A 12,153-nucleotide genomic window follows, 5' to 3' on the forward strand; every position below is an offset into this window, starting at 1 on the left:
CGCCACTAGAGGACGCGCCATTTTTTTGAGTTAATAAAAATCACAATTTGTAAGCAGAGGTAAACAGAGGAGCAATGGGCGATCTTTCCAGAGCAGTTCAGTTTAATTAGCTCGTGTGTGCGTCCATGAGAGCGGTGAGCCCATTTTTTGTGTTTGTTAAGGTAAAATATGTTGTTTCTGGGTGTGGACATTTTCTGCTAACTTAACAAGTTAAGCTAGTTTTGGTTTGAAGTTTATTGGATTTATTTAGCTCCTACAAATATCATAAGTTTCTTGGTATAATATTTTGAGTATTGATTCTATCGAGGTTTGTGGAATGTTTGTTATGTGCAGATATAACAGGCTAATTTGTTATTATTACGAGTTATTATTATTGAATTTGGTTTATTATAATTGCATTATTTGTTTTCTTCATTCTGTGTTTAGAACCACACACACAAACCCAAACCAGAAATATACATGTGCTGGACTGTAAAGCCAAACCCAGATTAAAGAAGGAACAGAAAAAGGTCATCCTCTGGTCTGTCATTGCTTGGGAGAATACAGACACTTGACCAGTGTGCTCTCTGCGATGATCCACATCCGAAAAGTAAAGACTGAAGTCTTCAATACAACAATCATCACAAAGCCCCCTCCTCTGCCGCTAACACAAAGCTACACTGCTCCTAGCATGTGTCTGTTAGCAGCCGGACACACGGAGATAGCACTGACGTCATCGCCCCGCCTCCCCGCTGGAAATGCTAAGTCAAATTGAAATATGCGACACTATTCACAGGGTAGATGTTAAAATGATGATGCAATCCCCTCTTGGCATTTTTGTTTTAATTATGACACAGAATAAGCGTTTTTTAAGTCGAAATAAAAACAAATATTTTGAAGTATTGATTTTTCATTTGAATTTTGAGTCATTTGATGCAGCTACATTTTGAAAATGAAAAAGCATTTCTGTTAATCCGTTTAAATTGTCAAATTAGACATTTCTAAATGAATTTTGCTACATGTTTACCAGAGAACCTTTTGAAAATGAAATTTGAAATACCATTTTCCTTATCATTTTAATTAAGTGACAGAATAAGCTGTGTTGAGGAAGGAAAAGAAAAGGCATTTCAGCGGATCATTTTAATTTTGAGTCAAAAAATACAGCTTCATTTTGAAAATGAAAAACATTTCTGGTTTTGACTTTTATTTTTAATTATGCTACAGAATCGCTTCCATAGATCCAGGGTTTGTTGTTGGGGAAGCAGCAAATAGTTGAGTAGGCACAACAGACTCCTCACAGAGCTTAGTATACTCCGTAATGCAGTCTGTCATGCCGTCAATGTCCTCCCCATGAGGCGTGCAAAGAGCATCCCAGTCTGTGGACCCCAGACAGTCCTGCAGGGCCTGCTCTGTTTCTGGAGTCCACCCCTTCACAGTCTTTTTGTGCACAGGTGCACATACTGACAAAAAGCATTCTGTCAGGAAGACAAAAAAGTCAGGTGCCATGGCTGAAAAGGAAACCTGAACCAGAAGCTTTCTGTTTTACAATCACACAGCATTCAATTAGTATTCTTTCAGTTATGAATGAAGACTTATACAAAAATATATTTTACAAGTATTGCTAATTTTGGTTCTATTTTCTTAAACCAAGCAGAAGTCCATGGATCTGGCAGCAGGTCTCATCTCTTGCTGGTGGGTTTGGGGATAATTTGTTTCATCTTGTGTGCCATCATCATCATCAGCATCAGTTACTGTAAGTTCAAACACATAATATTTTATTTATTTATGTATTTTTTTTTTTTTACATGCAACTGTTTTTGTACTAAAATAAATGATTTTGTGTAACTGGCTTAAGCCTAAGTAACAATTGTCCTCATGGCTAGATATGGGAGAAAAATGGGAAAACCTGTAAAGGGCACACAGGTGACTCATATCTATTAGCAAAGTTGTAGACTTCTGGGTGAACTAAAAGAAAAAGATTAATGCACATTCTACAGGCGTGCTCCACACAACAGGTCATAGTGAACACTTAAACAACAAACAATGGCAAGTAAAGGCTGAAGTAGGTAAGACAGCTGTGTCTACAAAAAAAAAAATCCTGCTCGATGTGCAAGGGGCCAATGAGTAACGTTTACGTAATAATTGAATGCTATGTGGGCGCTCCTTTCGTAAGACTGTTAGAAAGTAGACAGAGTTTATGTGGTCATGGTACAGGTGGACTCACATGCAGCTTTCACACAGAAAAGGGCCAGTACTGAGGGTGTTGTAGGGGTAACAAAAAAACAGCATTACTGATACATCATAATTATTATAATAAGTCTTACAAATGCCTCAAAATACAATTAACACACACACACACACAACAATTATACGTTACATTTTATGAGACTCCTTAAGGTAGCTGTATTAGATGAGCCTGTGGCTGCTCCTCTCTACAACCATTCACAGGCCCAGACAACCAAATAACCTGCAGAACCCATATTGATAAATCCCCTGTGTGGATCAACCTCCAGGTGCCTGTGGGAAAAAGGCTTAAACAACTATACACTTATATAGTTAAACAACTATACATTCTCCAGCTAAATTATTATTAGGTTTCATTTACTAGTAAACTTCATGTGGAGACCCCTGAGGTTTCTTCGTTTTTTCCGGAATCCGTTTTTTTTTTTTAGGAGTTTTTCCTTACCGCAAAGGGGGGTCTAAGGGCAGGGATGCCAGTATAGCTTAGTCAGTTTGTTAGTTTATTTTAGTATTTTCCTATTGAACTCTTTGTATTCCTGATCCTTTTGAGTTCATGTTTTACTTCGAAGCCCATCGAGACGACTGTTGTTGTGATTTTGGGCTATACAAATAAAATTGAATTGAATTGAATTGAATTAAACTAGTACTCTGTTGAACCCCTTTCACCTTCAGAACTGCCTTAATCCTTGGTGGCATAGATTCACAAGGTACTGGAAACGTTCTTCAGAGAGTTTGGTCCATATTGTATACATGACGGCATCACACAGTTGCTTCAGATTTGTTAGCTGTACATCCATGATACCAATCTCCTGTTCCACCACATCCCAAAAGGTGGTCTACAGCAGTGTTTTTCAACCAGTGTGCCGCGGCACACTAGTGTGCTGTGGGAGATGGTCAAGTGTGCCGTGGGAAATTGCCCTCATTAACTGATCTAAAAACATTTTCCATCTCCTGGATATCCGCTCTTTGTTCATCCAAACAAACCCTGATAAAACACTGAGAAGTAAAGAATATGAAAGAACGTAAAATACTTTTTTCTTTGTGTTTGATTCTATTAAAGACATTTTGATAAGAATGACGGTACTGCGATTTAGCCGCATCTCAAACTCTGTTTTAGGAAAAGTCCATCCCTTTAACTTTACTAATCATTCTTGGAGTCTTAATCACATGTCATCAGTCTGACCAATCAGAAGTGGTTAAAGCAGGGGTGTCAAACATACGGCCCGCGGGCCGTATCCGTCCCTCCAGGTGGTTTAGTCCGGCCCACACATGAAGAGTAAAAATCATAAGGATGATTAAAAAGAAAGCAAGTTTCTAGTCCATTCCTGTGGAGAGTTATGATTTTTTAAAGAAATAACCGAAATGCGCAATTCCGCCACTAGAGGGAGCAAAGGAAAGGCAAAACAGGTGAATCAGCATATCTCTGCATGTGCCAAAAGTGAAACCTAACAGCTCTGTGTCTGGGTAAGATGCCCTTTGGTTCCCTATGAGCCTTTCCGCTGTTATGTTGCTTTAAGGATGATCAGTAGCAACACCCTAATGACCAAAATGTTGTCAAAAAATGAAGTGGAGTGAAGAGCTTTCCAGGAAATATGGACAGTTTTCTTTTTTTCCTTTCTTTCACGAAGCTGAATCCAAAACCCCCATGCTTGGTATTTCATCAACAGGTTGCAGTGCTCAAAGAATATAACATTCAGCACCACTAAGAGACTTACCAGAAAGAAAAGTCTCTGGATTGCTTCAGTGTCAGATGTAAAATATTCTGTCTGTATAAAATTGAATAGACCAACTTCTTTTTATTGAATGTAATTTTATTCGAGATCCAATGGCCCAAAGTGATTAGGCTACCATGTTGGTTGAGGCATTTTTTTTTTTCCAACTGAGTAAGAAAAACTAAAACAAAGCTGTTATTTTGCCTTTACGTTACTGGTCCGGCCCACTTGAGATCAGACGGGCTGAATGTGGCCCCCGGACCAAAATGAGTTTGACACCCCTGGGTTAAAGTGTTCACTTCCTTGTTTCGATTTAGCTCATAAAGTCTCTCGGTTCTAACAAAAATACCAGCTAAAGCTCGTCTTTAGCGGTGTAGCTTTCCACAGAATCTGGTCTCAGACCGTGGAACAAGTGAACAACACAATGAAGCTCAGAGACGCTCGTCTGTCTGCGGTCGGCGGATTTTTCCACTACATCTCCCATGATGCATTGCTTTAAAGTGACAGCGCAAGTCTTAGCGCACAATGAGTCTCTCCTCTTAACGTCTTAAAACAACAACAAACACACAAACAGTTTTGAATATTTTAACTTAACTTTTATTACATCTTTTAGAAAAAACAGCTGCAGCTTCCAGCTTTTTCTGCCACAATTATCACAAAAATGCATCTGAGATTGTGGAGGGACTGTAGATTAATACAGACTATGAGCGTTTCCTTTTTTTCTTTTCTTTTTTTTGGATGCTGGTGTGCCGCGGGATTTTTGTCAAGGTTAAAGTGTGAACACATGGATCGTGGGTCAGGGCTATTTGGATCACTGAAATCAATCTGTGATAATTAGTTTGCCAGGTGAGATCCGTTAAAGAATAAATTACTGAGGAAGGACGTTCCACATTAATAAACAGACCAACATTTTCAAGTAATACAGCAAAGAACAGTGATCTCTGCTGCTGAAATTTTTGAATGCTTTGAACAAGGTATGAAAACCTTGAATATTTCATGAAAACTTCATCCTGATCATTGTGTCATTGAAATATTTGTGGTTGACTATATGGGTTGGTGCAAGTAAAGGCAGAATGAGGAAGACAAATACATCAGATTAAGAGAACAGCTGCTAAAATACAATTACAAAGCAGCAAGCACGTATTTGAAGCTGCTGGAGTTCCACCAACATCAAGGTTTAGGATCCTCCAGAGGTTTGCAGAAATACGTAAACCTTCTTTTCTGCTCCCCTCAAGTTTTCTAACCTTTCTCTGAGAACATTTTTAAGGCTCCTCCTTTCCACCCATGTGCAACGTACACACGTGTGTAACTCAACAATGCTAACACTCACATTACTGCTGTCAATTCACACCCGTGTAGGAATCTAGCTCACGGTGATGACGTAGCAGCAACATGGCCAATTTTAACATAAACCACTCATAAAGAAAGTATAATGTAGTGTAGAAAAAAATCAGAAGGACCAACAGCAGCAACTAGAAAGTTCCAATAAAAAGTGTCAATTGATTCTCATGCTGTGTTAATGAGCTCATCTGTGCATTTGTAATTTGATAAAGCAGAGGTGTCCAACCTTTTTAGCACCAAAAAACCCTGTTTTGAAGAGTAACTGTGTGTGTGTGTGGGTAGGTGGGTTAACATCTGTTTTCTCTGTCCAACAAAATACTCTGTCAATCTTCATACTGTAGTACCTATGAGTTGGAAACACTCCACAGTGATCTCATAGAAAGAGCAAACAACCCTGAGGTCCTGAATGATTTCCATCCTGTGCATCCCTGACAATGAAGTCCATGTGGAGGATCATAAAGGATCACATCACACAGCTAACCAACCAAAAATTGGATCCACTTCAGGTTGCTCATGAGACTGGCAGAGGTCTTGATGAAAGATAGAACTGCCATAATAAATAAGATATACTTCTAGATATACAACAGACATGAATCCACTGTTTATGGAAACAAAAAACATTTATCTACAAATGCTACAAAGACTGCTTTAAAAACTGATTGATGAATAAACAAGGAAAACTCTTTGTGGCATTATGCTAGCATATTGGAATGACAGAAACCATTTATCCCAAAGTTTGTTAGAACAACAGTAAACAGTAAACAGTCACAGTCATAGTGTCAGTTAGGGAGGGCTGGTGAGCATGAAGGACCCAAAATGCAGAAACAGGAGGCACACGGTTCCAGGGCAAGGGGTTTATAACTTAACAAAAAGCACTGCAGAGCAGAGAAACAAAGCTAAACTTACTGTGGCAGAAACATGAGAACATGGCATAAGACAGTCAGGGAAGAGACGGTATGGACCAGCACAAGAGGAAGGCAGAGACGAGACTTAAACACAAAACAGGACTAACAAGACACAGGTGAACACGATCAGGAGAAATTTAGACAAGGGAAGTAAAACTCAAAAGCAAACAGGAAACCTTCCCAAATAAGACAGGAAACAGAACTCAAACATGGCAAAACTAAGGCAAAGACACCCAAACCATGACACATAGTGTGTCATAGAGACAAACCAAAGCTAAATATGTATCAGCTCTTTAACTTGAGGCGCTAGAATCTACAAACACTTCACAATAAATTACATTTTGGAAACTTCTTAGCAAATTTTTATTAAAATTTTAATCCACAGTTGCAGTTCAGTGAGAAAAAGGAATTCCAGAATCCTGAAACATTAAATGCATGACGTCACAAAATTAGAAATATTTCTGTAAAAATCTGCTTTTCTGGAAAAAATGTCAAATGATTGAATTCATGTTTATTTGTGTCATTGGGATTGCAGTCGCCATGGAAACAAAGAAACTGAAGCTAAATCTCAGTGACCTGGAAGCAAAAACTGAGCAACTGACTTTAGAGAAGAGAGATTTACAAAACCAGACTGAAGATCTGAGGATGAACATGACAAAACTAGAGAATCAGACACAGCAGCTGACTGCAGAGAAGATGTTCTTCAAAAACCAAACCATGGAGATGACGGTTAACATGACAATCCTACAAAACCAGACTAAAGATCTGAGGATGAACATGACAAAACTAGAGAATCAGACTGAAGATCTGAGGACGAATGTGACAAAACTGACTGCAGAGAAGATGTTCTTTGAGAACCAAACAAAGGAGATGACGGTTAACATGACAATCCTACAAAACCAGAACGAGCAGCTGAGAAACAACAGTGACAAACTCAACAGGACCCAGGCAGCAATCCTCAAGCACCCCAATTTAGCTATCTTCTGCCCTGATGGAGGTAAATGTTTAATCTGTGATTCTGTGATTCAGGCTTTGTTTGTCACTTGGGGGCAGGAACCGTTCTGGTTGATCTGATTGGCCAAAATTTGCATGTCAATTACTGCGAAGCAGCGGGCCGGGACTTTCTTTTAGAGGCTTTAATAGAAAAGAAACACGGCTGTAACGTGGATTAAAACGGTAACAGATGTAGTGATTTTCACATGAGAAAAACTTCCAGCACAAAAAAACCTGCTGCACTTTCTTACCTTGGTCTTGGGTCATTGGTTAAGGTTTTAATCCACGTTACATCCGCCGTTCTTTTCTATTAAAGCCTCTAACACAGACAGGGGGGCAAACAAGTTTGACACAAAGAGCAGAAATTTCTAGCTGTGACAGTCAAAGAGCCACACACTGACCTGCCACACACACACAAACACACAATTAAATCTGTTTTATTTCCCATAACACTCCTCTCCTTAAAATACAACAACACTGGATTAAACTGTGCCGTTTCAGTTATGGGTTTTTTTCTGTATTTAACGTTACAACATACCAGTGAAACATGCATGCTGATGTGTGTTTTTAAAAGGCAGTGAGCGCAACACTGAGTTGGCTGTGATGTCATCAATCAGCATCCAACAATCCATCAAAGTCCTCATTTTCTGCATCTGAAATGAACATCTGGGCTAAATTTCAAACACGCCAGCTTCCCTTTCGTCATTGTCAGAGTCCATCTTGTGGCCGTGCGGCTCCAAAGAACAGTGAAAGCAGACGCGTCAGGACAAGCTTAAGTCCTACAGTCCAAAAGTGTGGCGTAACTCTCCTGATTACTCACAGTAGCCGCGGTTACATGGGCAGAATATCTTGATCGGATCAATGGTCGGGTTAAAATTCACCCGTGCACATGGGCACAGAAAACCTTTTTTCCGATTAGAACAAACGTTCCCATGGCTCACACTTTCGTTCGGAATGAATAATTTGGGCATGCGCAGTAGTGTAAAATCACCCGGATGCGGAAATAGGTCCCGTTGTAAACAAACCGCTGCCCCAGACATTTATACAGCAGCTCGGTAACATACGAGACGATCTTCCAAACGTGCTTTTTATTAATGTTATGAATATTATGAAGTGCCTGTTTGCTCATCGTTATATTTAATCTGTGTGGTCAGTGCTTTTTGTGTAAGAATTAAGATGGACGAAAGCTTAGGACAGGCTAACACGGGCTAACATCATTAGCCTGATGGATGGACACAAAATCCACAACCGTGCGAGAAACGCAGCAATCTGCAGCTTTCTAAGGACTGAGCGACATTTATTTTCTGCTCTGAAAAGTTTACACAGACCGCCCCGAAAGCCACTCTGTGAGCTGGCGCCCCGAGCTCTGTTCGAACACGGGTCCTCCTGAGTCCTGCAGCCACTAACCCAGAGCGGCGGGACGGCTCGCAGTCTGAATTCTCCCACACATAACAAAACAACAAAACGCACACGTAACCCCCCCCCCCCCCCCCCCCCCCGACACAAAATTATTAATCCAGCTGCTCTGCTCACTCGGGTGCCAGTGGACCGAGTGAGCGTCGGGGGGCACGAAGCGCTCCTCCTCCGAATCTCCCCGGTGAGGGGTGAAAGAGAGGGGAGAGCCAGCGGGGCGAGAGCGGAGCGGCGCTTTTCACGGGGCGTCCGCAGAGCGGCTGGTCGGTCCCGTATGAGCTCCAAAGCTTTCTCTCAGCGAAACACCGTCTATGCATGACGTAACCCAGAGCAGTAGTGACACACGATCGGAATGACTGTTTACATGCTCTACGATCAGATAAACGATCGGTATAACCCACCTATCTCGATCGGAAAGAAATTCTGATCCGAATGAGTCTGATCGGGGCAGAGTATTCCGAACGGCGCGTTTACATGACGCATTTTCTTTCCGATCAGGCGTTCATTCCGATTACTTTTGCCCATGTAAACGCGGCTACTGATGTCCCCTCACCCTCCCCACCAAGGGGCCCTAAATGTCTAAGGTGCGGTTAAAATTGGCAGGTAGGGTGCTAGGAGGAAATCCGCTGTTGCTGACAGTGATGTCCAAGCACCCCCCCCCTACCAAGGGCCCTTTATGTCTAAGGTGCAAATAAAACCAAAAGAGGGGGGGCTCACTCCATACGGCAACCATGGGAGGGGTACCACTAACAAGTAACTCCCCCCCCAAGGTGCATCGCAGGCTAAACCCCCCACCCCTTCACCCTAATATGAGGTTATATGAGGAAGAGGGTAGGTTGGGGACGGCTAGTAGACTGTCCCCCCCTCTGGTCAGGCCTCGAGGGGACTGAGGCAGCCAACCGGCCGGGGCAACCGCAGATTGCCTCAGCGGAGACCCCGACCCGTCAACCCCCCAAGGTCCCGTACCAAAAGTGGGCTCCCCCTCCCCCCCCAGAACGCCCCCCCACAGGACAGGGCCGACAAGCCCCCACCCCACCCCAGACCCCGCAGCCGAAGCGAATGACCCCCAGAGCGACCGAGGGCCCCAAGAGGGTTGCCCCGTCCCCGAGCAGGGCCCCCTGCCAACCCCCCCCCCAGCACAGGAGAAGGGGCCACCCCCCCAAGCCAAGCCAGGCCACCACCACCCCCCACGCCCCCCCTCGCCAAATTTGACATGCAAACTTTAGCCAATCAGATCAACCAGAAAGGTTCCTTCCCCCAAGTGACAAACACACCCTGAACACCGCCCCGCAAGTGACAAACACGCCCCCTTAACACTGGGCGCAAATCCTGGTGAGGGCGCAAAGGAGAACTGTCTCCAGAAGATCACCACTCGGTTAGGAATGCAGGCCTGCAGTTGAAATATATGGTTCGCTCGGTTAGAATTGTGCCTGCGCGGTTGTAAGGTTCCTCACTCAGTTCCTGAATATGCCGCTCAGTTGTGTTTACGCCCTTTCACTTTATGGCAGAGATGAGACGCCATACAATAGTTTTTCGTTTGAATGTGAATTTTATTTATTTACTTTTTAACACTTTTTAAAAATGTCACAGTCATATAGAATTAAAGTTAAAATGTCCAGATTTTAATTTCATCTCTTTCTTTCTTACCTACAGTTTGTCAGACATGTCCCAAAGACTGGATTCAGTTTCAGGGAAGCTGCTATTTTTTTTATAACTTAAACTCTCCGTGGAAAACATGGGACCAAAGCCGACAGCTTTGTCAAAGCAGCAAATCAGACCTGGTGGTTATCAGCAGTCTTGAGGAACAGGTTTGTTACAAAATGTTAAACTAAATGGATTTTATTAATTTTTTTTAACTGAAAAAATGTGTAAATCTTTATATCTCAAAATTACATTTACAGACATTCATCTATGACACAATACAATACTACCTTGACTTCTGGCACGGATACTGGATTGGTTTACAAAAAGTGAACAACTGGATCTGGGTGGATGGCAGTTCAGACACACTTGGGTAAGGAAGAATTCTTACTACATATTAACATGTTTATTAAATGTGCTGATGGGTTTTTATTTATTTTTAGGTACTGGAACAACCCAGGGAGCTCAGAAGATTTTACACTTATAGCCAAAGATCCAGCTTTGAACCAGAGCTGGATCCAAAACAGAAATGGCTTTTTGAACAAATTCATCTGTGAAATTAAAGCTTTAATTTTCTGATCAGTTAAACTGAACTTTTTTTCCTGCTACTGTGTTTCTTCTGTCTTTACTTTTTCATGTTTTAGTTTTAAGGTGATATGTTATAAACCTCAGTATCATAATTAAAATTGTTGCAATCAAGCCTCAAATCTCAGAATGTTAGCTTTAAAATGTCTGTAGCTCTGGGTTGTTGCATGACCCAACTTTGACCTCCTGATCTCCTAAAAACAAACCCTGACCAGCCCACACTGCACTAGAGAACAGGGAGGCTTGTTGTTTTGTCATCTTCATTTTGGCCAAAAGTCCCAAAGTTCTGTGGTTCTGCTTTCCACTAACTTCATGATCTTCTGTCATTTTAATGCAACATACCTGTTCTGACCGCTTTAGATCTGGTTTTGTTCTTGTTTTGTTTTCACTGTGTACCAATTGTGGATTTGGAAATCTGCCTCATTTTAAATCACTTTCAGATTTCGAATGGAAATAGGTTGAGGCTTTTAGTTAAATTGAATTTAAATTACCTTAGAGTCCAGCCTCATAGTGAGCAGGTTTCTTTTTTGGAGTCAGACGGTCCAAAACTCTGCAGACCTGTGTAAAACTACTCCACCCCTTTTTTAGTCTGCCTCATCTGAACAAGACAGAAAACCAGACTGTCCAGGGACTTGTAATGGGCACCTTCTATGAACAGTTAAAAAATAATGTTTTAGTCTACATTAAATAGCATGTATTTAAATGAAATTGTTGTTTTGTCCACTTTCACATGGACAGGTAAATGTAAAGATGGTGTAGAAATGTTAACATTTAGTTTTGAAAAATGATCTATGACCCCCACGTACAATGAATAATGACTATCTAACTTCTTAAAAACATGTAAGGCTTGGCTCTACTGTAAGGAAAAAGTATTTGGGAGTCACTTCCTGTGACGTCATTTCCGGGTGAGCTATTCCCAGTGCTAGTTGTGTGACTGCTGTCCTCTTGTTTGGCATTAGCCTTACTACTATTGCTTACTCTAAGGGTTATCTGGGTTAATATTCACATCTAGTACCTTTTATTAGCTAATTCACCACTGTTAAACCGCTTTCTGTTCACTTTTCTCATTTTGCTAAATAAACCACTTCTCTTTACTTAAACACCGCTAGCCTTAGCTTAGAACCTAGTATGGCCACCACCACTCCTTCCGCCTCTCCTCCTCTCTCCTGCCCCATGTGCCATATGTTTAGTGATGATCCTGCCTCCTTTAGTGAAGATAGGGGTAGGTGTGTTAAGTGTAGTCTTGTGTTAGACTTGGAGGCCAGGCTGGAGCAGTTAGAAGCGCGGCTCCGCACAGTGGAAGCTAAGCCGGCTAGCCAGGTCGTTACTCGTAGCGCGGGCCG

At 41.8% G+C, this 12,153-nt stretch overlaps 1 long non-coding RNA gene across 1 annotated transcript; it reads left to right on the plus strand.

Annotated features, from left to right (window-relative positions):
• The first annotated feature begins 1,630 nt into the window (after positions 1-1,630).
• LOC144984382 (uncharacterized) lies at positions 1,631-11,254 on the plus strand. Its single transcript, XR_013648014.1, has 5 exons — positions 1,631-1,732; positions 6,714-7,175; positions 10,238-10,392; positions 10,486-10,598; positions 10,669-11,254. It is a non-coding gene; the product is annotated as an uncharacterized LOC144984382 (long non-coding RNA).
• Positions 11,255-12,153: the final 899 nt, after the last annotated feature.

Source organism: Oryzias latipes, chromosome 16 (assembly GCF_053564925.1).
Source record: "Oryzias latipes strain Hd-rR chromosome 16, Olatipes_Hd-rR_3.1".
NCBI lineage: Eukaryota > Metazoa > Chordata > Actinopteri > Beloniformes > Adrianichthyidae > Oryzias > Oryzias latipes.